Consider the following 14,007-nt stretch of genomic DNA (forward strand, 5'->3'; position numbering starts at 1 on the left):
TGTGCTGCCACCCTCCCACAAACAACCCCATCAACTGTGGGGTTTTGGCAGAAAAACTCAAAGAACCCCAAAAAACGAACTCGGGCAAAGTTTGTACATCCCAAAGATCACGAAGCCCTTCCCGTTTTTCATGTGAACTCTTCCTCAGGGATTGATAATAATAAATACAGGAGCTCATCACATTACTGGGGCAGCTTTAGAGGTGCAGGGAAACGACAAAGTCCTTGAAAATCCAAGCTCCACCAGCAGGTTATGGAAGTTTTTGACCCTGACGTGTGTCTGCCTTGAAACAAGAAGAAAGTCTCCAAACTGGAAAGGGTGTGAGGGGAAGAAAGTGCCTCCAACCTTCTTTCCAAAGGGAAGTTTATCTGCCTTAGGACATCACCTGCAAAAAAATAAGCTCTTTGATGGCTGGACTTATTGGATTTATTTGCCCCTCCTGTAGCAACCTCACAGCAAAACCCAAGGACTGAGCAGGTCACAGCACCAGCTCCTCGATATCCCAAAAGGTCCCTCCAGGTCAGGAGTGTTTCTTACAGGAATTCCCATCCCAGGAGTGTTTTCTACAAGAATTCCCATCCCAGCAGTGGATTTAAAATGTGGATTTAAGAAATCTAGGGAAATTCGGGATATCTGCAGTCACAGCATTTCCACAGCTGAGTCAGCTCCTCCAACGCGGTGCTGGGATGTGGAAGCCTCCTGGTAAATCCTACACCAACACAAGGAAATCAGGAAGCACAGAGCAGCTGAAGGCAGAGTTAATTCAGCTTTACTGCCTGTATTTAGAAAGAGGAAGCTCTTAAAAAAAAAAACAAAACACCGTGAATTTCCTGAATCGAACTCACACGATGTGACAGCTTAAAAAAAAGAAAATAAATAAAAAAAGAGGTGTGAGTTCAAGGAAAAGAAAATTATTCATTTCCCCTGTTAATGTCAGATCCTGCAATTTCCAGTGGGGTCTCTGTGTCTTTACAGACTTATTGGAGGATTTATCCGAGCACGAGCTGCTGAGGCATGAAAGGAGGAAATGCAGGCTGGAATTGAGGAAGGGCTGTGATTCTTGTTACACCAAGTCACCCTGCACTAATCGATATTATTGACTGGGCCCTCCGTGTTTTATTCCTCCACAGCCAGGAAGGAAACGATCCACCTGATCCGCTCGACCCCGCTCTGAGGGACTGGAGTAGAACAGAATGCTGGAACAGGGAGAAAAAAAGGTGATTTTACACCTTCCTGGCTCTGGGTTTTCAATTAATCGCCATGGAAGCTCCGGGGGAAGGTGGGAGGCACAAGGAAAAGCAGTTTTGTTTTTCAGTCTTTTAAAATATCGAAGGGTTTCGCCTTGAAAAACATGTTGAGATGTAAATCTTGTTCCTGGGGATGGCTCCTACACATCAACCAATCCTGAGGATTCCAGCAGGCTCCACTGCTCCTCTCACCTTCTCCTCTCTCCATGCTGGAGCTTTGTGGTGGCTGACACTGGAGAAAAGCCTCAGCTGGAGCAGGAGAGAGGACACGATCCCTCTGTCTGTATATTTGGGAGCAAATCCCCCCTGAGGACTCTCCCACAAGGTCTGAAATGTGTATTTACATGGAGCAGCCAATGGGACTGGATTCGTCCACCAAAGGCAATTCCCTGTGCTGGAGAACCACCAGGAATGCCCATAAAAACACACCAGGAATATCCCTTTGCCTTTCTTGACTCTATCAAGGGTATCTCCCACGGGGAGAGGAACGATAGTTCCTCCAAACAATCCAAGACCAGGCAGCTCTGAAGGAAACAGGGAGCAGAGAATCATGGAATGGTTTGGGTTGGAAGGGAAGTTCATCTTGTACCATCCTCTCCCATGGGCAGGGACACCTTCCACTATCCCAGGTTGCAAATGAAGGAAGGACATGAACCTGCTGGAGGGAGACCAGAAAAAAACATGGAGATGCTCCCAGGGCTGGATTCCTTCTGCTCTGGAGCCAGGCTGGGAGAGCTGGGAATGTTCAGCTGGAGAAGAGAAGGCTCCAGGGAGAGCTGAGAGCCCCTTGTAGGGCCTAAAGGGGCTCCAGGAGAGCTGGAGAGGGACTGGGGACAGGACACAGGGAATGGCTTCCCAGTGTCAGAGGGCAGGGATAGGTGGGATATTGGGAAGAATTCCTGTCTGGGAGGATGGGGAGGAGGCTGGAATGGATTTCCCAGAGAAGCTGTGGCTGCCCCTGGATCCCTGGAAGTGTCCAAGGCCACGTCGGAGCAACCCGGGATAATGGAAGGTGCTGGGGTTGGAACAAGATGAACTTTCATGTCCCTTCCAACCCAAACCTTCCCATAATTCCACAAAAAGTGGAAATAATGCCTTTTTTTTCCCCCCTCCTTATGATTCCCAGAGCTGCAGTTTGCAGAACCTCTCCAAGAAGAGCTGAACTTGCGAATCCACACGAGCAGACTCGGAGAGAAGAAAACTCTCTACCCCATCAGAGAGAATGAGCTGTAAATCCTCATTCCCAGAGAGCCCTGAGGATTTCCAAGTGTGTGGAAGTGCCCACAACATTACTGCACTGAGCACTGAGTACAGGACCAACCATCCCTGCTCACTGATCCACAACTTCCCAGCACATTCCACACTCCAGGCACCATCTGGACAGTCGCTCTGGTGATGTCACAATGCAAGAAATCCTTCACTGGGTTCAAGGATTTGGTTGTTGTTTTGTTTTTTTTTTAATTATATAAGTCAAGAAAGTCTAATTCCACATTTATTAGCACCAGAAAAATAACCCAAACTTTCACAGCTCTCTCAGTGAGTGTTTTTTGTTGTAGCAGTTTCTTTCTCAGGAGCAGAGTTGGCTGATTTAAATCTGCTCAGCAATAAATTATGGGGGGGAGAGGGGGGAACAAAAAGAAAAAAAAAATAAAAAACAAAGAAAAATAAGGATAACTTGGCAACAAAGGGATATTTGTCACAGAGCTAATGATGCCCTCATGCTGTGCCAGCAATGGGCTGTGCCCACCTGAATGCCACTGCACGTGGGTGTCTGAGACAGGGCCATTAGTGACACAGCTCAACGTCTCCCAAATGGAGCCTGAAATGTCAGGCTGCAAAATGGGAGGGAATTAGATGAGCAACAAAGCTGGAATTTTCTGCAGGCATTTAAAGTTTGAGCAAACATTAGGAGTGCTCTGAGTTTTCCATCTTGCTCGGGATGTTAAAAACTCAATATGGACACGCCACGTTTGCAGAGAATGTCAAAGAAGCCTGGAATGGTTTGGGTGGGAAGGGACATGAAAAATCATCTAATTCTACCACCCCCTGCCATGGGCAGGGACACCTTCCACTAGCCCAGGTTGCTCGAATCTTGGCCTTGGACACTTCCAGGGATCCAGAGGCAGCCACAGCTTCTCTGGGAAATCCATTCCAGCCCCTCCCCACCCTCCCAGTCAGCAATTCCTTCCCAATATCCCATCTAGCCCTGCCCTCTGGCAGTGGGAAGCCATTCCCTGTGTCCTGTCCCTCCCTGCCTTGTCCCCAGTCCCTCTCCAGCTCTCCTGGAGCCTCTTTAGGCCCTGCAAGGGGCTCTCAGGTCTCCCTGGAGCCTTCCCTTCTCCAGGGGAACATTCCCAGCTCTCCCAGCCTGGCTCCATAAACCACCCCCGACACAAACATCGAGTCCTGTTTTCCCTGCACTGACCCCCAGCAGGGATTCAACACATCAGCACACACTTCTAAACTCTCTTCCTCAGAAACCAAACACAATTTCTCACCTCTAAAATTCCTCTGTTGCGTGTCCTGAACCCTCAAACTTCACTGCATTTACGGAATCCCAGAATGGGTTGGGTTGGAAGGGACCTTAAAGCCCAGTCAGTGCCACCCCCTGCCATGGGCAGGGACACCTTCCACTAGCCCAGGGTGCTCAGAGCTCCATCCAAGCTGGCCTTGGACACATCCAGGGGTGGGACATTGTTTTCCCAACTGCCCTGGGGTAGCTGCTTTAGCAGAGCCCACAGGGGGTGCAATCCATGCTGGAATTAAGGGCTCCCCATCCGGGTGTCCTGGCACTTGCTGCCCTACACCGCCAGAACTCAGCAGGGAAGGAGGAAGGCCTGGAGAAGGATCTGCTCTTCTTCTAGAGGCATCTAGTGGATTATCTGAGGCAGATTCTTCTGTCTATTCCCACATAATAAGGATGTTCCTTGTGCTCTTCACTCACAAACTGGCAGTGACTGACCTGCCCTCTGACACGGCTCCCGTTCCCTCTCCAAAGGGAATGAGGGAGCTGAGATGCACCAGATAAAGAAACCCACCTGTTATCAAGACAGACAAGAATAAGCTCCAGCCAACACTTGATTACCTCCTTGCTGGAGGGGAGAAGCAGTTCAGCAAAAGTTTCTGACAGAGGAAAGGCTGAGTTTCTTGTTTGCTTCTCTTAATCACCCCCCGGTCTCTTTTTATTCATCACAACTGGGAATTTATAAGATCAGACCAGCAGGAGCAAGGGAGTGATGGTTGAAAAACACACAGGCACCCGCCTTTTCCCAAAATCAGCAGAGATCAGGGAGATGATGGAACTGCAAAAGCCCCCAGATCGATGGGAATTAGGTGGTTAAACACTTGTAAAACACTGGCTGTCAGACCCGGGGCGAGGGCTCTGCACAGGCAGGAAAGGAGCTGGGAGATGATTAACTGTCTCCAAGGGCATCAGTCTGTTCCCAGCTCCCAGGGTGTCCATCACCTGTCACCAGCACTGAACTCAGCAAGGGAGACACCAACACTGCCACAGGCAAGGACAACAACACCCCAAATCCCCAGGGATTCTGGGCTTGGATTGCTTCGGTCAGTATGGAAAGACTTTTCTTCTTTAACAGAGAAGTAGGGTGGGAATTAAGACAAAAAGGATGTGAAGTGGGGGGAAAAAACCAAGGAATTTCATCCTGGAGTTTATAAAGTTCAGCACATTTAATTTCAAAAGTGTCTCTTTAAGTCATAAAGGTTCAGCCACTCTCCCAAAAGCAGCGTTTGGGGTGATGGATCCCAACATGGGGTGCAGAGAAGGTTTCAATCTTCACTGGAAAACCACAAATATTGTACAGAAATGAAGGCAGAGCTCCTGGCTGGTTCCCAGTTTGCCTGATGGAGCAGTGGGGTTGTTGTGGTGAGGGGCTAGGAGAGGGCAGAGAAGTCCAGAGCTTCCAAAATAAACCCAACCCCTGTTGGCTTTGACTTTGGGATTGTGCCAGTCACCACAATGACCTAAAAATCCAAGCTGAGGTCACAGGATCACAGGATGGTTTGGGTTGGAAGGGACCTTAAAGATCCACCTCATTCCACCCCCCTGCCATGGGCAGGGACACCTTCCCCTATCCCAGATTGCTCCAAGCCCCATCCAACCTGGCCTTGGACACTTGCAGGGGTGGGACATTGTTTTCCCCACTGCCCTGGGGTAGCTGCTTTAGCAGGGAAGAAGGAAGGCCTGGAGAAGGATCTGTTCCTCTTCTAGAGGTGTCTAGTGGATTATTTGAGGCAGATTCTTCTGTCTATTCCCACATAATAAGGATGTTCCTTGTGCTCTTCACTCACAAACTGGCAGTGACTGACCTGCCCTCTGACACGGCTCCCGTTCCCTCTCCAAAGGGAATGAGGGAGCTGAGATGCACCAGATAAAGAAACCCACCTGTTATCAAGACAGACAAGAATAAGCTCCAGCCAACACTTGATTACCTCCTTGCTGGAGGGGAGAAGCAGTTCAGCAAAAGTTTCTGACAGAGGAAAGGCTGAGTTTCTTGTTTGCTTCTCTTAATCACCCCCCGGTCTCTTTTTATTCATCACAACTGGGAATTTATAAGATCAGACCAGCAGGAGCAAGGGAGTGATGGTTGAAAAACACACAGGCACCCGCCTTTTCCCAAAATCAGCAGAGATCAGGGAGATGATGGAACTGCAAAAGCCCCCAGATCGATGGGAATTAGGTGGTTAAACACTTGTAAAACACTGGCTGTCAGACCCGGGGCGAGGGCTCTGCACAGGCAGGAAAGGAGCTGGGAGATGATTAACTGTCTCCAAGGGCATCAGTCTGTTCCCAGCTCCCAGGGTGTCCATCACCTGTCACCAGCACTGAACTCAGCAAGGGAGACACCAACACTGCCACAGGCAAGGACAACAACACCCCAAATCCCCAGGGATTCTGGGCTTGGATTGCTTCGGTCAGTATGGAAAGACTTTTCTTCTTTAACAGAGAAGTAGGGTGGGAATTAAGACAAAAAGGATGTGAAGTGGGGGGAAAAAACCAAGGAATTTCATCCTGGAGTTTATAAAGTTCAGCACATTTAATTTCAAAAGTGTCTCTTTAAGTCATAAAGGTTCAGCCACTCTCCCAAAAGCAGCGTTTGGGGTGATGGATCCCAACATGGGGTGCAGAGAAGGTTTCAATCTTCACTGGAAAACCACAAATATTGTACAGAAATGAAGGCAGAGCTCCTGGCTGGTTCCCAGTTTGCCTGATGGAGCAGTGGGGTTGTTGTGGTGAGGGGCTAGGAGAGGGCAGAGAAGTCCAGAGCTTCCAAAATAAACCCAACCCCTGTTGGCTTTGACTTTGGGATTGTGCCAGTCACCACAATGACCTAAAAATCCAAGCTGAGGTCACAGGATCACAGGATGGTTTGGGTTGGAAGGGACCTTAAAGATCCACCTCATTCCACCCCCCTGCCATGGGCAGGGACACCTTCCCCTATCCCAGATTGCTCCAAGCCCCATCCAACCTGGCCTTGGACACTTGCAGGGATGAAGTCAAGCCAAGTCTGATGGTTGGACTTTCACAAATCTCTTACAGGTATAAAACTGGGAAAGGAGGAGTGGAAAGGCATTGGGATAAGATGCTCCCAGGGCTGAAGCCCCTCTGCTCTGGAGCCAGGCTGGGAGACCTGGGAATGTTCCCCTGGAGAAGAGAAGGCTCCAGGGAGAGCTGGGAGCCCCTTGCAGGGTCTAAATGGGCTCCAGGAGAGCTGGAGAGGGACTGGGGACAAGGGATGGAGGGACAGGACACAGGGAATGGCTTCCCAGTGCCAGAGGGCAGGGTTAGATGGGATATTGGGAAGGAATTGCTGCCTGTGAGGGTGGAGAGGCCCTGGAACAGGTTGCCCAGAGAAGCTGTGGCTGCCCCTGGATCCCCAGAAGTGTCCAAGGCCAGGTTGGACAGGGCTTGGGGCAACCTGGGCTAGTGGAAGGTGTCCCTGCCCATGGCAGGGGGTGGGACTGGATGATCTTTAAGGTCCCTTCCCACCAAAACTATTCCATGATTCTGAGCGGGAGCTCGGCCCGTGCTCAGGTTTGCAGATCACACTTTGCTTCAAACCAGGCCGAAGGAAAACAGAATTCCCAAAGCAGGAGAGGCAGATCTGGACTCGAGCCCTGGCTCTGATGTGGCCTCTCTGACCTCGCTCAGGTTCCTGAGTTTCAGTTTCCCAAAGGGGGAATTGAACCCGAGGCTCCGACTCTCCCCCCGGCAAAGCCGTTTTGGGAAACGCCGCGGACAAAAAAAACGACCCAACCTTTTATTCCCTCCTCTTGAAAATCACATTTAGACTTCAGCTTTCCAGAACACGAGTCCAATGTACCAAAATGACTGACCACAATCCCACTCACTGCCCAAACAGCTTTTCCAACTGTCTCTCCCTTTCCCGTGCCACATCCCGGGGCTGATTTTGGATGCGGCCGCGGAGCCCCGCGCTGACTGTTGTGCCCAATCCTTCCCTCCTCTCCTCTCCTGCCTTGTCTGAGATCCAACACCATCTGCATTTAAATAAGTTGCCCTTTAATGTTTCGAAACCTGATTTATTAGTTGCTCACACTCCATCTGCCTCGAAAAAAACCCGTCGCGAGCCTCGGCTCTCGCAGCCCCCGCGAGGGGTTGGGGTTCGACCCGACCCTCCTTTATCATCTGATCACTGTGGCAGCCACACATGCAAAAAAAAAAAGCCTCCTTGTAGCTACAGAAAATTGTTTAAAATGCATGTTTCTCCTCTTTTCCCTGTTGTTTTGTTGTTTTTTTTTCCTCCCCGGGCAGCAGGAACTTTGATTAATGGATTTGTCAACTTGCATATTTTGTGGTTTCCCTAAAAACCACCACGTACAGATAGAAGCTCTTCCAAAGCTTGAGTCCTTATCCAGAGCCAGGAAACAAGCTGGAGCTAATGAACTGTGATTACTCACAGGCTGGATTCACTTCTCAACTGTTTTCTTCTCTCTTTATCTTATCTCCTGTAGCAGCAAATGGCTCCTACCTGAATTTTTTATATCCCTGACATGTTTTCTATTGGGTTTTAATGTCAGAAGGAAAAAAAAAAACAACAAAAAACCAACATAGTGAGTAAACAAAAAGCAAGGGAAATAAGGTAAGATATTTCTTGACATGGTGTCATTTGTTGGTTTATACTCCTATGAGCTGTTTAACTCTAAAGCCTCCTGTGTTTCACCTTCTTTTTTGGTACTTAAAAGTTTAAGGCCATTTTGGACAAAGGAATTGGTAGAATCATGAAATCAGAGGATGGTTTGGGTTAAAGGGACATGAAAGATCATCCTGTTCCACCCCCCTGCCATGGGCAGGGACACCTTCCACTAGCCCAGGTTGCTCCAACCTGGCCTTGGACACTTCCAGGGATCCAGGGGCAGCCACAGCTTCTCTGGGAAATCCATTCCAGCCCCTCCCCACCTTCCCAGCCAGCAATTCCTTCCCAACATCCCATCAAACCCTGCCCTCTGGCACTGGGAAGCCATTCCCTGTGTCCTGTCCCTCTATCCCTTGTCCCAAGGGCTCCTGGAGCTGCTTTGGGCCCTGCAAGGGGCTCTCAAGGTCTCCCACCTCAGGCTCTGAGGGCCTTCCCACCCTCACAGGGAAGAATTTCTTCCCAATATCCCATCTAAACCTGCCTTCCATCAGTTTAAAGCCACTCCCTCCTGTCCTCTCCCTCCAGCCCCTCATCCAAATTCCCTCTCCAGCTCTCTAAAGGCCACAGGGAGTTCCAGCAAGACACATCTTGGGGAGGCCAAAGGCTCGTGGTGTGAGGACGGACAAAGCTCCTGAGGTGGGACAGCTTTGCCAAAGCCCCTCTTATGGGTCTGGGAGGAGAAAGAATGAGATAAAAAATGTAAAACATTGTTTGGATTCCTCAAAGAAGCAGACACAGACTCACTGAGGTGGGAAAAGACCTCTGAGATCAACAAGTCCCACCAACATCTAGAGAAATACAACGTTTTTACCACGAACACACGGGATGGAAACAAGAGGATTTCAAAGCTGGGACTCCAAAAACCACCAAGAAACTGTCAGGGGCTTGTTTTCTGTGTATGAATGAAGGAGTCAGTCCTAAAGAAGATAAATCCCCCAATCTTTTGATCAGCCTTGAAAACTTTACAAACCCGGCACGTGAAACGAGGCAGAATCGGGAATTCGACCCCGCGAGCGACAAAGCAACGCCCTCACTCCTCCTCTGTGAATCATTTCATTGTCCAGCAACCTGCACAATGATCCCAGGGTTTTCCCTGAGGGAAGTGGAATGGATTGTCCATGGCAGTGCTGGGAATGCACCAACAGGAATTATCAGATCCCAGCGTGACCTGTCAGGCACCATCTCTCTACCTGTTCAGCCACAATTTCCTTTCCCCACCTCCTCCTCCTCCTCTGCTTTATTTTGCCTGGAATTCAATCAAAGCTGAATTAAGACTTGAGGAAACAACCCCCAAATCCCAGAGCCCCCCGTGTTAATTTGGGGGGCAGCTTTTATTTCTGGTATTTTCATGCAAAACTGTTTCCCGCCTCCCCCGAGATTGTCACTGATATTGCCACGTGCCAATAAAGGGGAGGGAACTCCCCCCCTCAGGGACACCAGGAATTGCAGGAAAACAGCCAGAACTTTAATCACAAACTCTTTCAAAGGCAGCCAGGGATTTGGAAACGGGGTTATTGGAGGATATGACCCTAATACAGTGTTCATAAAAACCATTGGAAGCCCAAGAATAACCTGGTGGCTTTAATAAAACACCGTTTCATGGGAGCCAGCATGTCAAAATCAGGCTGGATTTAATATCACAAACTCCAGGGAATACTGACCAGTCCTTTCCATGTGTTTCTGTCCATTTCTATCCACAGGAAATTTAACATTTCCCCTAAAAACCAACCAAGAGCTCCCACAAGCTCTGTTTTACACCAAAGTCTAAATTGATTTAATTGTGTTTTATTTTTAATAGTTGCTCCTGCTGCACAGGTATCAAGGAGAGGAAAACTGGAGCTGGTTTCCCAGAGAAGTTGTGGCTGCCCCTGGATCCCTGGAAATGTCCAAGGTCAGGTTGGAGCAACCTGGGACAGTGGAAGGTGTCCCTGCTCGAGGCAGGGGGTGGAACTGGATATTCTTTTAGTTCCCTTCCACCCCAAAACCATCCTACAATTCCACAAAAAGCTCAGAAAGTTGAAAGAAGCCCATTCAAATACTAGAAATTTTCTTATCTTAAATTTTACTTAAAAGCTTCAACAGTCATGGGTTTAACGAGACAAGACTTGAAGGTTTTGGCTCCATCAGAAAAAGGATTAATTTGTGATTTCTGCTGATTCAGCAGCTTCCATCAACAGGAGCCACTCAGTTGGCAGAGTCTCACCCACACCTTGGAATATTTGACTTTATAATTTCAAAATCAAAGGGAATATGTGGCTTTTTTGGTTCAGTTACAAGAAGCAGGGGCACACACCGGTACAGAGCAACGAGAAATAATAATTAAATTTAAATTTAAATAATAATTCAATTTGGCATCAGGCAGATAACTTTAAAAGAAGGGAGAGGGAATGGCACAAACCAAAGCCATTCCTCCACCTCGGAGCACATTCCAAGGGTAAGTCCAACTGCTGGCCCTGCAGAGAATCAAGCCCTGTCAAACCTGGCCTTGGACACTTCCAGGGATCCAGGGGCAGCCACAGCTTCTCTGGGAAATCCATTCCAGCCCCTCCCCACCCTCCCAGCCAGCAATTCCTTCCCAATATCCCACCTAACCCTACCCTCTGGCACTGGGAAGCCATTCCCTGTGTCCTGTCCCTCCATCTCTTGTCCCAAATCCCTCTCCAGCTCTCCTGGAGCCCCTTTAGGCCCTGCAAGGGGCTCCAAGGATTCTGTGGCCCCATTTGGAACTGGAATTTGGGGCTGGGCTGTGCCAGGAGCATCCAGCAGCTTTATTTTTCCTCCTGGATGTAGCATTTCCCTTGGCTGGGAATGGTTAAGCTGGAGAGAGACCTGGAAGCACAGGGGATGGAGCTCAACCCTCCTAATTTTGTAGAATCATGGAACAGTTTGGGTTGGAAGGAGCCTTAAAGATCATCCACTTCCAACCCCAGGGACACCTCCCACTACCCCAGGTTGCTCCTCCCTGCTGATAAATCCAAATATTCTGCATCTCCTCTGACTGGTTATTCTTAAGGAATTGCTTTTCATCAGGAAAATCAGTCATTTTCTTAACAAAATCAGGGTTTTTTTTATCAGCAATATCACTTGAATACTTCTGAAGAACCCACTTTTTACCACCTTAAGATTTTCAGCCCCCTCTTTAAAACCATTTACAGGCTGGAAATATTTACTCATTGCTTGCCAAACTGGATACATTTAATTATTGATGAAACCTTCAGCTTCCTTAATTTAAAGCCAGCAGGAGGGTTGGATTTCCTTTCCTGGAGGACACCAAGAAATGGCACTGCAGGAGAGGTGAAACAAGGACAGCTGTGAAGATACTGGGGGCACAGAAGGGGGATCCAAAAATTCCTTTCCAAAAAAAAAAACCCATCACAAAAAGGAAAAGCAGAGCAAAATAAATCCTTCAAGGAGAACCCAAACCCAAAAAGGCAGCTCCTTTTTTTTTTTTGGACCTCACTGCACTGAAACTAAACTGTTTGTGGCTGTTTGGAGACCAAAGTCTCGAGGCTGCCACCAATATTTTAATCGAGGCCCTGAATATTCATGATGGTTTTGTTTTTTGGAGGACAAGATCCCTGTAATTATAAAGAATTCTGCTGTGTAAATGTGTTCCTGTCATCACACCTTGCCTTCATCTCCATTACAAAAGCCAGGCAGTTCCAGCTCTTTCATTATTTATGGAATTCTGGTTCTTTTGGCTGATTTTTTTTTCCCCCTCTCCCAGACTTCACTGGAGCTCTTGATGCAGCTCAGTCACAGCTTCAGGAATTGTGGACTCTTTCAAAGTCTGCCTTCAGCTGGGGAGGAGTTTTATTTGATATGATCCATCTTCCTTTTCCAGCTTAATTCCAACAGCACCTGGTATTTGCCACCAGCCCAGGAGAAGAAAGCACAAAGTCCTTAAGGATTTCATCATTCCTTAAGACTTCCAGAATGCTCCAGTACCAACAAAAAGTATCCAGGCCAGGCTGGACGGGGCTTGGAGCGACCTGGGATAGTGGAAGGTGTCCCTGCCCATGGAACTGGATGATCTTTCAGGTCCCTTCCAACCCAAACCATCCTGTGATTCAAAGGAAAATGTTTGTTTTGTGTAAGAAACAGTGTTTTCAAAAATAAATCCATTTCTTCCACTTCTAGCAACAGGAAACTCTGGATGATTCCCCTTAGTTTTCCCTGTAATTGCTTTGAAACCCCCCCCATTTCAACACAAAGGATGTCAAATAAGGACAAAAAGCTGGAAGGGTTTTTCAGGGTCATTAATTCACCCCCCAGCTCCTCTCCACAACCTCCTGCACCTCCCTGTATGAAGCTCTACCCCAGTTTTCTTGCCTTCACTGGTCCGACCTCCCTTCTCTGCTGGTTAAAAACCTTCTTCCAAATTCCAGTTTAAATTTCTTTTTGGCCAGTTCCCTCCTCTCTGTGGCCACACCACTTTTCAGCTGACAGCTGTTTTCCCACCCCTTCAAGGTGCCTGACACCTTCTGTAGGAAACCTTCCACCATGGAAAAGTCCTTTTTTCCACCTTCTGGCCATCACTACAAGGCATTAAAATATCTCCTGAAACCCAGCTCATGAGGAAGGAGAGTCCTGGAGGACAGTGAAAGACATGAGGTGACAAACTGCCAATTAAACACCAACATCACTGGAGAACAACACGTGACACAACTTGTGCTCATTTTGCTCCAAAAGAGACTCCAAAGGACACAGCCAGGGAAGGACAACTGGGCTCCTCAGACAGGAGGAACCACTCCCAAAAATCCACTGCCACCACAAAAAAAGCTCAAGGAGCAGCTGGAAAGTGCTCCTGGTTTTAAAACTGGGTAAGTTTGGCACCGACAAATCCTGCAGGAAAAGCCAATCCTGGTGTGGAAAGAGCAGCAGCAGCTCCATGTTGCACACAGAGAAAAGCTGATGCTCAAAAAGCTCCTGGTTCACCTGAATGGGACATTCCCACTTGGAATATTTTCTATCTAAGGCCACCTCACACGTGTTTGCCACATATTTGAAGCACCTGACATCAGCTTTGGACTGGTGTTACTTGCCACAGGCTGAGCAAGGCAGTCTTGGACAACATGGATGTCCTGCCAGGGAAACCAGAGGGATGGATCCATTCCTTCTCCTTGACTTTATTTCATCCATTTCAATAGAAAGAGGGAAAAAACCCCAACTTTCAAAAGTGATTTATCCCTCCAGTTATGTTAGAAAATGAAGAGCTACGTGCTGAAGCAGAGCTGTCTTTGCTGGAAGTCAGTCCCATGACTGACCATCCAAAATAGGAGATCAAATGATCTGGAGCAGCTACACTGGGAAAGGAACGAGCACCACAAGGACTTGAGAAGTCAAACCCCTGGCTTTTCAAACTTCTGGGTTTTCCAGAAGTGCTCAGAGAGTTTTCAAGTCTCCTCCAACAGAGAATCACAGAATATCCTGAGCTGGAAGAGACCCCCAGGGACCATCCAGGTCCAAGTCCTGGCCCTGCCCAGGACACCCCAACAATCCCACACTGTCCCTGAGAGTGTTGTCCAAACACTCTTGGAGCTCTGGCAGCCTTGGGGAGCCTGTTCTGTGCCCCACCAATGTTT

At 48.4% G+C, this 14,007-nt stretch overlaps 1 protein-coding gene across 1 annotated transcript in view; it reads right to left on the reverse strand.

Moving 5' to 3' along the window:
• Positions 1-14,007, reverse strand: part of EXOC4 (exocyst complex component 4) — a 256,416-nt gene that overhangs the window by 141,116 nt on the left and 101,293 nt on the right. The window lies entirely within an intron of this gene.

The sequence above is a fragment of the Manacus vitellinus genome, unplaced genomic scaffold (genome assembly GCF_001715985.3).
Source record: "Manacus vitellinus isolate BGI_N305 unplaced genomic scaffold, ASM171598v3 scaffold_65_pilon, whole genome shotgun sequence".
Classification (NCBI taxonomy): Eukaryota; Metazoa; Chordata; class Aves; order Passeriformes; family Pipridae; genus Manacus; species Manacus vitellinus.